We start from the raw sequence: 11,703 nt of genomic DNA on the forward strand, positions 1-11,703 counted from the left end.
GATGCCCACAGCCACCCCGCCATGAGCTTGGGGCTGTAGGGGCCACAGGAGGACCAGCTGACACTGGAGACGGTTATCCGGACACTGGAGAGAAGCGTCCTGGGCCATGAGAAGGGCTTGGGCACGCGGGACCTGGCCCAGGACCCTCAGACCATCATCCTACCTGCCCACATCAGGGAGATTGTCACCCGCAACCTTTCCCGGCCTGAGAGCCCAGTCCCTCTGCGGGCCACAGAGATGGCACTGCTGCTGTCGCTGCAGAAAAAGAACCAGCTGCTGCAGCAGGAGCTGTCGCGCGCGGAGGACTTACTGGCCCAGAGCCACGCCAAGCGTGATGAGCTCACCATTAAGCACAATGGGCTGGAGCAGGGTGTGCGTCTGGAGTCTGAGGAGCTGGAGATGCAGGAGCCCGGGGGCTGGTACAGCCGAGCGTGGAGTTGTGGAGGCAGCTGCAGGAGGAGCCTACCGGGAGGGCCAACAGCGGCAGGCCCAGCTTGTGCAGCAGCTGCAGGCCAAGATTCTCCAGTACAAGAAGAGGTGCTCGGAGCTGGAGCAGCAGCTGCTGGAGAGATCCAGAGAGCTTGCGCAGCAGCGGCTGAGGGACACAGAGCACAGCCGAGACCTGGAGAGCGCCCTCATTCGGCTGGAGGAGGAGCAGCAGAGGAGTGCCAGCCTGGTCCAGGTGAATGCCATGCTCCGAGAGCAGCTGGACCACGCAGGCTCGGCCAGCCAGACTCTGAGTGAGGACATACGAAAGGTGACCAGCGACTGGACACTCAGCCGCAAGGAGCTGGAGCAGCGGGAGGCGGCATGGACGCTCGAGGAGGAGTCCTTCAACGCCTACTTCAGCAACGAGCACAGTCGCCTGTTACTCCTCTGCAGGCAGGTGGGGGTCGGGTGACTGGTCAGCGAGGTGAAGATGTCCACCGAGAGGGACCTGCTGCAGCTGGGAGGGGAGCTGGCCTGGACATCATACGCTGTCCAGGAGGCGGGCCTGGTACTGCGCACGGGCCTGCGGCTGGCAGAGAGCGGGGCCGAAGCGGCCCTGGAGAAGCAGGCCCTGCTGCAGGCCCAACTGGAGGAGCAGCTGCAGGACAAGGTGCTCCATGAGAAGGACATGGCCCAGCAGCAGATGCAAAGCGACCTGGACAAGGCCGACCTCAGTGCCAGAGTGACAGAGCTGGCCCTGGCAGTGGAGCGTCTTCAGAAGCAGAATCTGTAGTAGGATTAGGTCAAGAAGCCCCTCGGCAAGCCTGAGGCCCTGGAATCCCTGCGGCTACAGGAGCAGGTGGCCCTGGAGACAGAGGATGGAGAGGGGCTGCAGCAGACCCCGAGGGACCTCGCACAGGCCCTCCTGTTGGACACTGAGACGGCGTCCAGCTGAGCGGCTCCGAGCACACTGCGGACGCGTCCGAAGGCAGCCTGCGGGGCTCTCAGGCCAGCGGATCCCATCCCCACCCACCGCAGTGCTCCTCACTGGGCAGCAGCCGTTCGCCCCACCGAAGCCGGTCCCTGGCTAGCTCAGACTCCTCCAGGCTCGCCCTGATTCACTCTGCCCTGCACAAGCGACAGCTGCAGGTCCAGGACATGCGTGGGCACTATGAGGCAAACCAGGACCTGCTGGGCACCCTGTGGAAGCAGCTTAGCGACAGCGAGGTTGAGCGGCGGGCCCTAGAGGAACAGCTCCAGCAACAGCGGGACAAGACCGATGGCGCCATGCAGGCCCACGAGGACGCCCAGCGCGAGGTACAGAGGCTGCGGAACGCCAATGAGCTCCTGAGCAGGGAGAAGAGCAAACTGGCCCACAGTCTGCAGGTGGCCCAGCAACGGGCCAAGGACCTTCTGAAGGAGCGTGAGAAGCTGCAGGCTGCCCAGGAGGGGCTGCGGCGCCAGCGGGACCGATTGGAGGAAGAGCAGGAGGAGGCGGTGCAGGATGGTACACGGGTGCGCCAGGAGCTTGAGCGCAGCCATAAACAGCTAGAGCAGCTGGAAGGGAAGCGCTCAGGCCTGGCCAAGGAGCTGGTGGAGGTGAGGGAGGCGCTGAGCTGCACCACACTGCAGCGGGACATGCTGCAGGCCGAGAAGGCCGAGGTGGCCGAGGCGCTGACTAAGGCTGAGGCTGGCCAGGTGAAACTCGAGCTCTCCGTGACCAAGCTGAGGGCAGAGGAGGCCTCCCTGCAGGACTCCCTGTCCAAGCTGAGCGCCCTCAACGAGAGCCTGGCTCAGGACAAGTTGGATCTGAACCGCCTTGTCGCCCAGCTGGAGGAAGAAAAGGCAGCCCTGCAGGGCCGGCTGCGGCAGGCGGAGCAGGAAGCCACCGTGGCGCGGGAAGAGCAGGAGCGGCTGGAGGAGCTGCGGTTGGAGCAGGAGGCGGCGCGGCAGGGCCTGGAGGGCTCCCTGCGAGTGGCAGAGGAGGTCCAGGAGGCGCTGGAGCAGCAGCTCCCCACGCTGCGCCATGAGCGCAGCCGGCTGCAGGAGCAGCTAGCCCAGCTCTCCCAGCAGCTGAGCGGGCGGGAGCAGGAGCTGGAGCAGGCTCGGCGGGAGGCACAGTGGCAGGCAGAGGCGCTAGCCAAGGGGTGCACTGGCCTGGTCATGCAGCTGGCGGCCGCGGAGCCTGAAGGCAGGACCCTGTCAGAGGAGGCCACACGCCTGCGCTTGGAGAAGGAAGCCCTGGAGGGCAGCCTGTTTGAGGTGCAAGGGCACCTGGTTCAGCTCGAGGCCCGCTGGGATCAGCTGGAAGCCGATGGGCAGGCCCTGCTGTTGGCCAAGGAGACCCTGACTGGGGAGCTGGCGGGCCTGCAGCAGCAAATAATAGCTACAAAGGAGAAAGCCAGCCTAGACAAGGAGGTGATGGCCCAGAAGCTGGTGCAGGCTGAGCAGGAGGCCCAGGCCTCTCTGCGGGAGCAGCGGGCAGCCCATGAGGAGGACTGGCAGTGAGTCCAGCGCGAAAAGGAGGCAGCATGGCGGGAGCTGGAAGCCGAGCGGGCCCAGCTGCAGAGTCAGCTGCAGTGCGAGCAGGAGGAGCTGCTGGCCCGACTGGAGATCGAGAAGGAAGAGCTGAGCGAGGAGATTGCTGCCTTGCAGCAAGAGCGCGACGAGGCCTCCTCCTGGCCGAGAGCAAGAAGCAGCAAGCCTTGTCTCTGAAGGGGTCTGAAAAGACTCTGTCAGAGTTGTCAGAGAAGTTGATGGGTACGCGGCACAGCCTGGCCACCATCTCCCTGGAGATGCAGCCACAGAAACTAGATGCCCAGAGCTGGCAGGAGCAGGACCGGAGCACCGTAAACGCTCTGATGTCCAAGCTGAGGGACCTATGGGCCCAGCTGGAGGAGGCTGATGTGGCCCACGCCCAGGAAGTGAGGAGGCTGCAAGAGCAGGCCCGAGACCTGGGCAAGCAGCAGGACTCCTGTCTTCGAGAGGCAGAAGAGCTTCGGACCCAGCTGCACGTGCTGGAGGATGCCCGCGACCGGCTTCGGCGGGAGCTGCTGGAGGTCCAGAGCAAGCTGCGTGAGAGCCAGGAGGGCCTCGAGGTGCAGCGCCAGGAGGCGGGCAAGCTGTGGCTCAGCCTGGGCGAGGGTGCCAAGGAGCGTGAGGCACTGCAGGCCGCCGTGAAGAAGGCAGAGAGCGAGCGCATCAGCCTGAAGTTTACCAATGAGGACAAGGAGCAGAAGCTGGCACTCCTAGAGGGCAAGGAGGCTGGGGAGCTTTGGACTGGGCTGCAGGAGGTGGAGGGCTCACGGCTGGAGGCTTGGAGGGAGCTGCAGGAGCTCCGGCGTCAGATGCTGGACAGTGAGAATACCAGGGTGGGCCGCGAGTTGGCGGAGCTGCAGGGCCGCCTGGTGCTGGGCTAGCAGGCAGAGAAGGAGAGCCGGCGGGAGATCCTGCGCCTCCGGCAGAGGCTGCTGAAGGGCGAGGACAGCCTGGAGGCGACGCGGCAGGAGCTCCAGGTAGCCCAGCGGAAGCTGCAGGAACAAGAAGGCGAGTTCCGGACCCGCGAGCGAGGCCTGCTGGGCTTCCTGGAGGAGGTGCGCGGCACCGAAAAGCAGCAGCTGGACCACGCCCGCGGTCTGGAGAACAAGCTGGAGGCGGCGCGGGCCGAGGCTGCGGAGCTGGGCCTGCGGCTGAGCGCGGCCGAGAGCCGGGCACAAGACCTGGAGGCCGAGCTGGCCCGCGTGGAGGTGCAGCGGTGCGCGGTGGAGGCCCAGCTGGGCGGCCTGCGCTCGGTTCTGTGCCGGGGCCTCGCCCTGGGTCGCGCGCCCAGCCCAGTCCAGCCCCGCCACCAGTGCCCGGCTCCCCTGCCCGGGACGCGCCCGCTGGAGGAAGCGGGGAAAGGCTAGGCCGCCCCAGCACCTTAGAATGCAGCCCTGGGTCCCAGCCACCATTTCCAGGACTTACCACCTCCCCGGCTCCTCTAGACCTGGACCCAGAGGCAGTGCGCGGGGCCCTCCGGGAATTTCTGCAGGAGCGGCGGAGCGCCCTGAGAGAACAGGACGAACTTCGGACCCAGAGTGCCCTGAATCGCCAACTGGCCAAGGTGGAGGCTGAGAGGGACACCACAACCTCGAAGGCCAGGCAGCTGCAGAAGGCCAGAGTGGCTACAGTGGCTGAGAGTGAGAAAGCCCTGCGCAGTGTGGATGGGCGGCTGAGCGGGGTCCAGGAGGAGCTGGCGCTGCAGGAGGAGAGTGTGCGGCGCAGTGAGCGGGAGCGCCAGGGCCACATTGGACTAGGTGGCCGCACTGGAGAGAAGCCTGCAGGCCACTGAGAGCGAGCTCCGGGCCAGTCGGGAGAAGATCAGCAAGATGAAGGCCAACGAGAGGAAGCTGGAGGGCGACAAGTGGTGCCTGAAGGAGATGCTGGACGCCTCCGAGGGCCTCACCGTCAAGCTGGAACTGCAGCGGCCCTCGCTTGAGGGGGAGCCGTAGCGCAGCCACCTGGGCCTGAGTGGCCACGAGGCCCAAGCCCAGGCCCTCCAGAATCGGATGGACTCCCTGCAGAGACAGGTGGCAGACAGCGAGGTGAAGGCAGGAATCCTGCAGCTGACAGTGGAGTGGCTGAATGGGGCCCTGGCCAAGGTGGAGGAAAGGGAGGGGCTCCTGCACGTCAAGGTGCGGGGCCTGACAGAAGCCCTGGCCTAGAGCAGCGCCAGCCTCAACAGCACCCAGGACAAGAACCTGCATCTGCAGAAGTCTCTGACCGCCTGTGAACATGACTGCCAAGTGCTCCTGGAACGGCTGGACGCTGCCAGGCAGACATTGTCTGAGGCAGGGAAGCAGAGCAGCTCCCTTGGCGAGCAGGTGCAGACGTTGCCAGGCGAGGTGGCTGACCTGGAGCTGCAGTGGGCCGAGGCCGAGGGCCAGCTACAACAGCTTCAGGAGGTGCTGCAGCAGTGGCAGGAGGGCGAGGCTGCAGTCCTGTACACGGTCCTGAAGCTGCAGGACGAGCAGAGGATGCTGCAGGAACGCCTGGGCAGCCTGCAGCGCGCCCTGGCTCAGCTGGAAGCCGAGAGGCGGGAGGTGGAGCGCTCAGCCCTGCAGCTGGAGAAGGACCTCGTGGCCCTCAGGAGGGCACTGGACAAGGTGGAGCGAGAGAAGCTTCGCAGTCATAAGGACACAGTGCCGCTGAGCCCAGAGAAGGGCCGCCTGACCTGGACCCTCATGGGGGCTGAGCTGGAGCTGGCCGAGGCCCAGAGGCAGATCTAGCAGCTAGAGGCGCAGGTGGTGGCGCTGGAGCAGAGCCACAGCCCAGCCCAGCTGGAGGTGGATGCACAGCAGCAGCAGCAGCTGGAGCTGCAGTAGAAGGTGGAGCGCCTGTGCAGTGCCCAGGCACAGGCTGAACGTACCCTGGAGGCATGGGAGCGGGCCCACCGCCAGAGGGTGCACTAGCTGGAGGAGCAGGTGTCCACACTGAAGGGACCAAAAGTTGCAGCAGGAGCTTCAAGGAGCTCAGCACCCTTCTCCCACCCTCAGGCCCCCCCAGAGAAATAAGCCCCTGCTGGCATCTGGAGAATGGCCCTGTGCCCGGGACAGGGGAGGGCCCTCCTCTTGGACACCCCACCCAGAGCATGCTCCCTTGGGGGCCTCGAGCTGAGGTGGAATGAGGAGGAGCCCCACTGGCAGTGCTGAGGAGAGGTACTCCAGCTCCAGGCCTGGAGAGCCTTCCCGGCATCGCCTGCGGACCCCACCTCAGTCCAGCCCCCTCTTCCAGGATGAGCCATTGTAGATCATAGAAGGTCTTCCTTGAGAGGTTGAGCCAGGGTTCGGGAGAGCCCTTGTCTCTGGTCAGCCTTGGAGCATGGGCTCGTGGGAAAGAGGAAGGGGACGGGGCACAGGGCAAGGATCAGAGGCCCAGGCTTCCAGAGATCTCTCCGCCTTAGTTCAGAGTGTGTGTCAGGAAATTCCTCAGAGAGCTCAGAGCCCCTACCCTGTATTTTTATACCTTTTTACAATGTTAACAGTTCAAAACTGTTTTCTGTGACAAGAAGACCTCCTTTTCTAAAAAAAAAAAAAAAAAAAAAAAGTCTCAATAAATACATGGGCAATTATAAAAGACAGCATTATTGTAACAACCATTTGTAACTCTACTTTTTGACTTGTGCATGACTTAAGAGACTAACACATTTTTAAAATTATTAGTCTAAAAGCTTGTATTATTATAACTTTGGTTTGTAACTCCACACTTTGTTTCCCACATAACTTTAAGAGATGAATGAATTTAAAAGAATTATTAGTTTATGTTCTTGGGAATACAGTGTGTAAGGATGTAAGCCTGTGATGTCAACAACTGAAAGGAGTGAAAACTAAGTTGTAAATAAACAGAGTTTTTATATGTTGTTGAGGTTAAACTGGTATAAATTCAAATTAGAGTGTTATAACTTCAGGATGTTAAATGTAATCCCCATGGTAAGCACGAAGAAAATAACTACAATATGTACAAAAGGAAATGAGAAAAAGAATAAACTGCTCACTGCAAGAGTCAACACAAAAGAAGACAGTAATGCAAGCAATGAGGTCCCCCAAAACTATAAAGAATATTAAAAATGAGTGCCAAAATATCAGAAGTCCTTCCTTATCCTTAATTACTTGGAATGTAAATTGATTACACTCTCCAATCAAAAGGCAGAGATTAGCAGAATGGATAAAAACACATGATCCAAATATATTCTTTCTACTATCAACAGAGTAAACAGACAACGTACATAATGGGAGAAAATATTTGCAAACTATGTATCTGACAAAGACCCAATATCCAGAATCTATAAGGAACCTAAACAAATCAACAAGCAAAAACTAAACAACCTTGTTAAAAATGGGCAAAGGACACAAACACATTTCTCAAAATAAGACATACGAGCATCCAACAAGCATACGAAAAAATGTTCAATATTACTAATCATTAGGGAAATGCAAATTAAAACCATAATGAGATACCATCTCGCACCAGTCAGAATGACTATTACCAAAAAGTCAAAAAATAACAAATGCTGGTGAGGATGCAGAGTAAAGGGAACGTTTATATACTGCTGGTGGGAATGTAAATTAGTTCAGCCACTGTGGAAAGCAGTCTGAAGATTTCTCAAAGAACTTAAAATAGAACTGCCATTTGATCCAGCAATCCCATTACTAGGTATGTACCCAAAGGAATATAAATCATTCTGCCATAAAGACACATGTATGGGTATGTTCATTCCAGCACTATCCACCATAGTGCCTAAATGCCCATCAATGGTAGACCGGATAAAGAAAATGTGGTACATTTACACCATGGAATACTACACAGCTATAAAAAGAATGAGATCATGGCCTTTGCAGCAACGTGGATGGATCTGGAGGCCATTATCCTAAGCGAATTAACACAGGAACAGAAAACCAAATACTGCATGTTGTCATTTATAAATGGGTGCTAAACACTGAGTACACATGGACACAAAGAAGGGAACAATAGACACTGGGGCTTATTTGAGGATAGGCAGTGGGAGCAGGGTGATGATCAAAAATCTACCTATCACGAGTTATGCTGATTACTTCGGTGACAAAACTATTTGTGCACCAAACCCCTGTGACACACAATTTACCCATGCAAAATACCTGAACACGTACCCCTTGAACCTAAAATAAAAGTTGAAAACTATATGTATTTATATATATGTATGCATAAAATATGTGTGTATGTATATATATGTGTGTGTGTGTGTGTATACATGTCTACTTTCTAAAGGAGACTCATTTTAGATCCAAAGACGCAAATGGATTGAAAGTGAAAGGATGGAAAACTATACGGTATGCAAATAGTAAACAAAAGAGAGCAGGAGTGATTATACTAATATCATACAAAATAGACTTTAAATCAAAAAAAGATTCAAGAGACAAAGCCATTATAATAAATAAATGGTTCAATACAGCAAGAAGATATAACAATTATATACACAATTATAATAACAGACCATCAAAATATATGAAGCAGATATTGACAGAATTGAAGGGAGAATTAGACAGTTCTGCAATAATAGTTGGAGACTTCAATATCCCACACTCAATAATGGATAGAAGAACCAGACAGAAGAGAAATAAGGAAATAGACAATTAGTTGTAGTTTATTATTAACACAATAAACCAACTAATTCTAACAGACATACACAGGCCACTCTACATAACAACAACACACACATTCTGCTAAAGTGCGCATAGGACATATTCCAGGATAGATTATATGTTAAGCCACAAACTTAGTCCTAATAGATTTTAAAGGATAGATATAATTCAAAGTATTCTCCAATTACAACATGATGAAGTTAGAAATTAATAACAGTAGTAAAACTGGAAAATTGACAAATTTGTGAAAATTGAGACATTCTTAAACAATCGATGGATCAAAGAAGAAATCACAAGGAAAATTTAAAAATACTCAGAGGTGAAAGAAAAGACTATGCTTTGGGGAAAAGACATTCTTTTCAACAAATGGTGCTAGGAAAACTGGATATCTTATGTGAAAGAATGAAGATGGAACCTTACCTAACATCGTACACACAAATTAATTCAAAGTGGATCAAAAACTTAAATGTAAGACCTAAAACCATAAGACATTTAGAAGAAAACAGGGTAAAACATCACAATATTGGATTTGCCAATTATTTGATGGACATGAAACCAAAGGCACAGACAACAAAAGAAAAAATAGACAAATTGGACTTCAGAGATCCTGTCATTTGCAACAACATGGATGGAACTGGAGGAAATTATGTTAAGTGAAATAAGCCAAGCACAGAAGGACAAACTTCATGTGTTCTCACTCATTTGTGGGAGCTAAAAACGAAAACAACTGAACTCACGAAGATCAAGTATAGAAGGATGGTTATCAGAGGCTGGGAAGGGTAATGGGGAGCAGGGAGGAAAAGTGGGGATGATTAATGGGTACAAAAATATACTTAGATAGAATGCATAAGTTCTAGTATTTGGTACCACAACAGGGCGACTACAGTCAACAATAATTTATTGTACATTTTAAAATAACTAAAATAGTACACTTGGAATGTTTATAACACTAATAAATAACAAATGCTTGAGGTGATGGATACCCCATTTATCTTCGCATGATTATTACACATTGTATACCTCTATCAAAATATCTCATATACTCCATAAATATATACACCTACTAGGTACCCATAAAAATTTAAAAATGTGTGCATCAAAATACACTATGAGCAGAGTAAAAATGCAACCTACGGAATGGGAGAAAATATTTGCAAATCACATATCTGATAAGAGAGTAATATGAAGAATATATAGAGAATACATACAACTCAGCAACAACAAAAACCTGATTCCAAAATGGATGAAGGACTAAAATAGACAACTCTCCAAAGAAGATATACAAATGGCCAATAAGCACATGAAAAGATGCCCAAAATCGTTAGGAAAATGCAAATTAAAACTACATTGAGACCCAATAAGATGGCTACTATCAAACAAACAGAAAACCACAAATGTTGGCAAGGATGTAGAGAAGTTAAAACTTCTGTGCACTGTTGGTGGGAATGTAAAGTGGTATAGCTACTGTGGAAAACAGTGTAGCAGTTCATCAAAAAATTAAAAGCAAAATGACCATATGATCCAGCATTTCCATTTCCAGTATATGCACCCAAAAGAATTAAAAACACGGTCTCAAAGAGATATTTGTACACCTATGTCATAGCTTTATTCACAAAATCTAAACAGTGGAAGCAATTCAAGTCTCCACTGATGAATGTATTTATGACTGTATTCAATTCCAATGAACTATACACTTAAAATGGTTAAAGTGATAAATTTTATGTTATGTGTGTTTTACCACAGTAAAAACAATTGAAAAAAAAAGGACCAGGGATTCTTGGAGAAATCACTGATAAAGTGGCATTTTTAAATTCTGACAAAATAAATTTTTAAAACCACCCATTAAACATGAGAGAGGGGTTGTTTATACTCACAAAACATATCCATAAGGCAGATATATAGTCAAACTTTTATGCATCTCATAACAGCAGTGAAATAACAGACCAAGTAGTATATTACTACTATATAAGTAGTAATGGATGAAACCACAATTATGATGAAGACTTCAAAGCATGTCAATTAATAACATCCATAATCATGATGACAATAGTAAGTACAGTATACTAGGTCCTAATTAAATTCCAGGTACTTTAATAGAACTTCAATTTTTAAGAATCATTTCAGGCATCAAGACAGATTTGACACAACAGCCTTAGCTTTCCAACCCCTGCTCAAGATCATTGTCTTATTTCCTTTTCTTCATTGCATGTAATCCTGTGTCAGCCCATTCTCACATTGTTATAAAGAAATAATTGAAGCTGGGTAATTTATAAAGAAAAGAGGTTTTATTTGGCTCATAGTTCTGCAGCTGTACAGGAAGCACGGTGCCGACATCTGCTTTTGGTGAAGGCCTCAGAAAGCTTACAATCATGGCAGAAGGTGAAGGGCAGCCAGCGTGTCACATGGTGAGGGAGAGGAAGAAAGAGTGAGGAGGTGCCATGCTGTTTTTAACCAACCAAATCTCAGGTAAACTCCAAGTGAGAACTCACTCATTATCGCGAGGGCAGCACCAAGCCATTCATGAGGGATCCGCCCTCAAGACCCAACACCTCCCACCAGGCCCCACCTCCAAATTGGGAATCATATTTCAACATGAGATTTGGAGGGGACAAATATCCAAATCATATCAATCCCTAAATGAGCTGAAGGACATCTAACATCAGCACATCTGCAACCCATTCACAGCATACCAGTTGGAAGTTCTACCATAGAACACTGGAGCCCCAGAAACTTGTGGTGACAGGTTCCTGTATTTTCTTTTCTTTTCTTTCTTTCTTTATTTACTTTTTGAGATGGATTTTCGCTCTTGTTGCCCAGGCTGGAGTACAGTGGTGCGATCACGGCTCACTGCAACCTCCGCCTCCTGGGTTCAAGTGATTCTCTTGCCTCAGCCTCCCGAGTAGCTGGGATTGCAGGCATGTGCCACCATGCCCGGCCAATTTTGTATTTTTAGTAGAGACGGGGTTTCTCCATGTTGGTCAGGCTGATCTTGAACTCCCAACTTCAGGTGATCCACCTGCCTTGGCCTCCCAAAGTGCTGGGATTACAGGCGTGAGCCACTGCTCCAGGCCGGTTTCTGTATTTTCATGGCATTTCTTTTTCACCAGTGGAAAATATG

At 51.9% G+C, this 11,703-nt stretch overlaps 1 pseudogene; it reads left to right on the forward strand.

The window, feature by feature from the left end:
* Window positions 1-21: 21 nt before the first annotated feature.
* LOC107971016 (rootletin-like) lies at window positions 22-6,074 on the forward strand (annotated as a pseudogene).
* The last annotated feature ends 5,629 nt before the right edge of the window (window positions 6,075-11,703 follow it).

The sequence above is a fragment of the Pan troglodytes genome, chromosome X (assembly GCF_028858775.2).
Source record: "Pan troglodytes isolate AG18354 chromosome X, NHGRI_mPanTro3-v2.0_pri, whole genome shotgun sequence".
NCBI classification, from domain to species: domain Eukaryota; kingdom Metazoa; phylum Chordata; class Mammalia; order Primates; family Hominidae; genus Pan; species Pan troglodytes.